The sequence below is a fragment of the Pantherophis guttatus genome, chromosome 4, assembly GCF_059756535.1.
Source record: "Pantherophis guttatus breed Tessera chromosome 4, ASM5975653v1, whole genome shotgun sequence".
Classification (NCBI taxonomy): Eukaryota; Metazoa; Chordata; class Lepidosauria; order Squamata; family Colubridae; genus Pantherophis; species Pantherophis guttatus.
This window is the reverse complement of record NC_142066.1, coordinates 63,356,088-63,363,544: the sequence shown is the minus strand read 5'-3', so window position 1 is coordinate 63,363,544 and position 7,457 is coordinate 63,356,088.

Here is a 7,457-nt window from a genome sequence, read left to right as displayed (position 1 = left end):
GAGCGAAGTGAGCGCACACGCGCACACTCCCGATTCTGAACCTGTAGTGAAGGTAAGTGGAACTCACTTCTGGTCTCCAGCATTTGAACTTCAATGATATATTGCCTATGAACATGGTATTTTTATTTTTGTAGTGCTGCTCACAATGGCAAACAACTCCTGGCTGATCAAGCAGAGGTCTCTCTTTCTCATTCTGCTGTAGGTATTTTAAAAATGTCACTTAGTATCATAAATTCTTTCAGAGCTTAGCAGCCCACAAAAACTGAACTACCTATGTGATTTACAGAGCACTGTTACAGGCAGGAACCTATTGCCCTCATTTTATTTTCATTTCATACAGTTCCCTGTAGCTTATTTCATTTTATTCTCAGAGAATATTAATTCAGTCACAGCACAGTTTTCCTCCAGATCATGGAAAGGCCAGGAAAGCAACAACAACAACAAAAAGATATTCTGGCAGATTTATTCAATAGTAGTAACTGGTATGGCAAACCTCTGGTGCTTGTCAAGAGAAGAAGAGGCCATTCTGAGAATTATCTTAGCTCCAGAGCAGGCTATTTATACAGCCTATGGCTAAAATGGAGATTCAATTTTATGGCAGAGTTCTGCATGGCAAATGTAATTTTGGCTGGCAACCCAAGGCTTCCAAAACCAATTGTTATAAAAAATTATCTTTGTTCTGCTCTCAGCAACTTTCCCAGCCACAGCTTCCTCACTCATATACTTCTTGAGGCAATGTCTGTCTATGTCTTTTCTAAGATGGGTTCTAAAAGGGAAGCCAGCATGATTTCCTTCTGTCCTGAAATATTTTAGATACCAGTTTTTCATCTTGGAATTCTGCTGGTTTGTTAAAAAAAAATGCTTGAAACAGAGGGTGCTCAGGCCCTATTATTTTCTTATGTAGACCAAAGTTCTTTTGCATCAGTTTGATATTCTGAAGTCAGGCTGATATATCAGAAGTAAGTGGTACCATGTTTGTTATTATCACTGTAAGTACTGATGCTGGCAAGATGGGGATCAACAATTCTCAGACAAAATTGTTAGATAACAGTTAAATAGCTATCTCCCATTTTCAAGGCCAAAAAGAGAATAGCCATACAGACTTTAAAAGATAGCTTTTAAAAATCTAGAATAAACTCTGAAGGGATCAGAGAAAGAAATGGTTTGATTCCTCATTCTATAAGAAGCAAACCTTCCATATATATATATATATATATCACTTCTAATTCATCTGGAATAATGTATCTAGCTGTGACATGCTTATGAGCATCTATTATTGGTAATTTCTTGAATACATAATTTTAGAAAGTCATAATGCTCTCCACATGGGGCTCCCCTTGAGGAGGCTCCAACTGGTGCAGAATGCGGCCGCGCAGGGGATTATGGGAGCAATGGGGCTCTCCCATGTGACACCTCTTCTGCACGAGCTGCATTGGCTCCCGGTGGTCTTCCGGGTGCGCTTCAAGGTGTTGGTTACCACCTTTAAACGCTCCATGGCTTAGGGCCTAGGTACTTACAGGACCACCTTCTGCCACCGGTAGCCTCCCACCGGCCAGTACGCTCCCACAGAGAGGGACTCCTCAGGGTGCCGTCGGCCAGACAATGTCGGCTGGCAACCCCCAGGGGGAGGGCCTTCTCTGTGGCAGCACCGGTCCTTTGGAACGACCTGCCCCCGGAGATACATAGGATCCCAGATCTCTGTGCTTTTCGCCGTGCCCTTAAAACTTTTTTATTTCATCAAGCTGGGCTGGCTTGCCCCCCCCCCCATAGATATTTTTAATTGCTAAATTGGTTTTAGTTAGGATAATTTTAAATTTTATTGGGCCAATATTATTTTAATTCTTTTAAAATTTTAAATTTTGTATGCGCTGTTTTTATCTTTGGCTGTGCACCGCCCTAAGTCCAGCAGGAGAAGGGTGGTATAAAAATCGAATAAAATAAAATAAATAAATAAATAATTATTGCCGTGCTTAGTATAGATAGCAAAATCTGTCTTCTCACTCCAGTATCAAGTTTAAGCAAAGACTTCAGATCTTCTGCAACTCTGCCAATCATCAGCCCCATGCTCAATGCCTTGGTCTAATTTCCAAACCAAGTTTTAATCAAGCAAGAGGAATAGAGACTTCCAGGAGGGAAACTTCATCAGCTCTGATCAATGATGGAATGGAAATATAAGGAGAGACACAATGTCCTTGAGGTGTATGACAATGGCCAACTCGCCACAGCCAAGTCACCATGGCTAATTCACCACAGCCAACTTGCTGCAGGACAAGAGTTACACTAATATCAAAGAAATGGTAGAATAGGATCATTTAAAAAAGGATACAAAAGGAGATACAGAATGAAATGTGAATGCAAAAATTAAAATAATTTCTTATTTATTTTAAATAATTACATTGAATTCTTAAATTGCTCCATGGTGAGTTGGCCCACGGTGAGTTGGCCATGGCAAATTGTCCCACAGTGAGTTGGGCATGGGAAGTTATCCCATTCTGATGTCCTCAAATTAGCCAAGCCTGGAAAGTTAATGGAAGACTTACTTGGGATTCAAAAGATTTAGTTGAATGACAGAACAGTGAGGAAGATTGTATAAGGGATAAAGAGGAGGGAATCCAACATCTTCAGATAAAATTATTGTACAAATATTGAGCAGTTGTCTCCCAGTATGAAAGTCAGAAAGGAAATAACCAAATTTCCATTGACTTGAAAAGTGTGGGCTGTTTCACAGCAGTCAGATCTTCAGAGAATATACAAGTTCTATATCTGCGCAATGTAACAACTAATGCAATCAGGTCTATGAAAAAAACTGTTCTCAAACAGAAGGTTAAATGTTTGGAGAATTGAGATTTATTCTTTTGCTGGCTTGAAGTCTGACAAACATTTCCTCTGTGCTCTCCAGAAGAAATCTATTGTACCTACCTCAACCTACTGACTCCTCAACATTGTTGCAATTATATTTCAAAAAGTACATGCAGCATACAGACGACGTAATCATATACTTATATCTATCCAAACGGGTTCTATATATATGCATGTTAGCTTATGTTGGCTCTTCTACTGCAAGTTAATATTCTGATCATATGTGATAATTTTGTAGTTTCTAGAGCCCTTATCAGTTTAAGAAATTGGTCTGCAATTATAATGCAAGTAAAATTTAAAGTAAGATACTGTAGGTTCTTAGTGAACTTACAAAATCTGAAAATATATCACTTACCATTGAAATCTCTTAGTATGGACAAAAATGCATATAATCAGAGCATATTATACATAAAGTTGATTAAAACCGACTAAATTGGAACAAAACAAAATAGACATTAAAGTGGCATCCAGATTGAATACAGACTACTTTGAACTCATTATACTCACTTTTGGTGGAATCTTCTTGGGTTATTCACACATTTCAGGACTAGATACATAGTTTCCTAATTTCTAGCCTGATGCCTTAACTATTACAACTCTCTCTCTCCCTCCCTCTTATGCACTTATAATGCTTTTTAACAAATCATTTTTAAAAAAATCTGTTTTCAGGTGTTGCCATGATGATCTTATCTTACTAACATGATCTCTCTCTCTCTCTCTCTCTCTCTCTCTCTCTCCTTCTCTCCCTCCCTCCCTCCCTCTCCCCTCCCCTCCTCTCTCCTATACATCACATTGTAGAATTTTGAGGACTAATAATACTTTACTAGTACTTTTATTTTACTTTTCTTAAACCATGAAGTAGTTGGTAGGGACTGGTTTAATAACAGACACAAAAATCTACAAATGACACATGTCCTGCAATCAAAATGGGTTTATGGGGTGCTAACAGAAAGGGTTCCATTTGCTACTTTTGCTCCATATTGCCAACCCCCATAATTGGCTCTTATGCCCACTCATTACCTAGTATGATGAGCCAGCAAGAACCACAATGTTGTAATGGTTAAGGCATGGGGAAATTTCCTCTTCCACAGAAATTTCCTGTTATTCAAGTTATTTCTCTTAACCAACTTATCTCACAAGGTTGTTAAATGGAAGCAAGATAACTACATGTGTGGCCTTGAGCAATTCAATGAAAGGATTATAAATCCAATCAATAAACAAGCATCAGCATGGATTGTCCTAACATTTTGAACTACTAATCTATGTTCATTTCCTCACCAATGACGCATGGCATATTCTTGAAATATCCAACCATAATTGTGCCAATATAACACTAATGAGAACAGGATTAATAAATTGCTTTAACAATGGTTGGGGCGGGGAGTAATAAGATACTTAAAGTTGCTAGGAAGGAAATGGAAAAATGATAACATAATCTATCATACTGTAATGATAAATCACATTTTGGTGCTTTGTAAGAATTAAACCCTCCCTAAATAAAGAGTACATATTTTATTTAAATATTTTTATCAGGAACAAAATATTTATATACAAAAGTTATTTTGGGCACGCTTTTTGAAATAGCTCCTTAGCAAGCAGTAGTATTCTAGGGGTTTTTTTAATGGACACATGCATTTCTTCTCAAAACTCTACTTACTGTACATTCATTTTCTAGCATTATCTGAGAGCCTGAGATTATTTAGTAAAAATAATCTCATAGTAGCAATTTCAAAAGTCAATGTGGGATAAATGCATTCAGCAATCAAACCTGCTAAGTGATGCTGTAAATTCATTAATGAGTAAAATGTAGAGGTTAGTCTGAACTATAAATTCTGAGGTGGAAAAAATCAGATTCAAGCATCCTTATACAATTGATGGTCTTTGCCAGTAGAGAGGGAAGAGCAGAGCATGTTACAGACAGTAATGAGTGGTCCCCAGGGAGCAACTACAAACAAAATCAATCCAAAGCTGTTCTTAAAATCAAGGATTCAAAACCTTCAGCTGTTTGGAAAGCACATTTTCTGAACTATTTTTCTTCTTAATTTCAAGTTATTTTTTAAAGCTACCCATAGTTTTATACAGGTAGATGATATGGGGAAATTACATTAACTCTGTACTCCAGGTTATTGCCACTTGTAGGAGTGGAGGATAGAAAATGTTTTGGGGGTTTTCTTCCTAGTCTTACAGAAATTCTTAAACACTTCTCATAAATCTTCATTTGTCTTAATTATCTCAGGGAATTCTTTTTAGATAAGGAACAGAAAAATCCTTAACTCGTAATTTAAAGAAGAAAATCCCATCTGCCTACTACAGGTAGCCCCCAACTTACAATCACAATTGAGCCTAAAAATTCTGTTGTTAAGTGAGATTTTTGTTAAATGAGCCGTGCCCCATTTTACAACCTTTCTTATTACAGTTGTTAAGTGATTCATTACAGTTAATAAGTTAGCAATCTGATTGTTAAGTGAATCTGGATTCCCTATTGATTTTGCTTGTTGGAAAGTTGCAAAAGGGGATCACATGACCTTAGCAAAGGTCATAAGTATGAACCAGTTGCCAAGCATCTGAATTTTGATCACATGATCATGGGGATGCTTCAAAGGTCCTAACTGTGAAAAGTGGTCATAAGACCCTTTTTTCAGTGCCGTTGTAACTTTGAACGGTCACTAAATGAACTTTTATAAGTCAAAGACTACCTGAATTCCATTTACTGCATAATGCTTAAAAGAGCCATGGTGAATGAACGGGCAAATTCTACTGAAATACACACACACAAACACAAACCTGGAGTCATTATTGAGGAAGTTATAAGATGGAGCAGAATTTTGTGAAAGCCTAAGATGACTTTCTTCAGGGGACACCTGACCCCATTCAATATAATATAAGAGGATGCATTTCCCTCAAATAGAATAAAAATACAGTTTTTCCAGGAATGTGCTGCATCCCAAAATTAATGATTCCACAATCCACAAACAAAATATAATACAGCTGATAAACTGTATAGAAGTGATAAACTGCAACCAATTGACTCAAATTTCTGAACTACCAATCCCACTGTGTCTGATGGTTGAAATACATGAGTAATTGCACTGCTCCTTTGAAATGCCACTTTGAAATATATATTACAGTTTGTAAGTACCAGGAAATTTGAATCAATAAAAATGTGCTCACAGTGTTGCTTACTAAAGGGATTGTGTGGAGTCCATTTTAAAGGTGGAAATGGAAAATTAAAGATACACACTAGAGAGGGATGAAAAAGAAAGCTTCCCTCAAATTGAAGTGACTCTAATCTTTCCCACCCTTTAACATGCTTTCTGTATTAATCTGCTTAAGGTGTTCTCATGTAGCAATTCACAGCTGAGGCAAACTGAATTACCTTGGTGTTGACGGTTGTGGTGCCGGCTGTTGCTGAGTAGGACAGATTTTTTAAAAAACAAAACAAAACTTGAGAGTCAAAAAGTCACTCATTTATTTGGAAAGCCACTTGAACAGTCATGCAGGGTCCTATGAAGTAAACAAAAATGTTTCTAACAGTCAGAAAACGAGAATTTTCATATATCTGCAGGATTTCATAGAAATTGAGGCAATGGTCCTAAAGTTCCAATGATTAATCAGAAGTTGAAAATTAGCAAATAAGCTTAGAAAAGTAAACAAAAAGACTTGATGTATCTTTATACAATCTTGGCTGATCTACTTTGATAAATACACTTTATTTATCTTGCTATTGTGCAGTATAACACAATGCATCTTGTAAAAGTGACGAAGGAAATCTTACTGTAGTATTGTATATTGCAATTAAATCTTCTCTGATAGTGAAGAGAGGAAGGACACTAATAGTAATAATTTGTCCTATGAATTTTTGGACTTCAGGACTGCATAGCATACAGAGTGCCGATATGCATGGATCAAAGATAAGGCCATATTATTTGGACCCTGACTGAGATTATCAACGTGGTATAAGTGCAGTGGAGCTGGGTCATCCTGGCTCATGGGTTCATGGAAAACAATTGTTGCATTTTCTAGAATTTTGCAAGCTAATTAAGAGCAGAACTGAGCCACAACTGCTGGTGAACAATCAATTGTTCAGCAGCTAGCCATGTGGCTACGTACAAGCAGGGACAATGGACCTATTTATTTATGGATTGGTGGAAGAGGCAGGAAACACATATCTGGCTAGCCAAATCAATCTGGACAATCCATGAGATAACAGATGTTGCAATCAGATCACATATGTGTGTGTGTGTGTGTGTGTTTGTGTGTGTGTGTGTGTGTGTGTGTCTTGGATAACTTGGATGTATATACCGTATATATACGATTCTAAACATTATTTTGCTAGCATGCAAAATTAAGGATATTGTGTGATAGTTTGCACACACTACTAAATCTGCTTTCTTTAGTATTGGTTGAAGGTTTTTCTCTTCCTTACTTTAATTATATTCTTCCTTGATTGCTTGTGGTATAAGAAAATAGGGAAAATCTCTTAGGTGTTTTGGATAACTTGGATGTGGAGAGGGAGAGGGCAGGAGGGTGAGAGGGAGGGAGGGAGAGAGGGAAGGAGAGAGGGGGGAGATTTTTCCTATTTTCCTAGTTACAAAAAT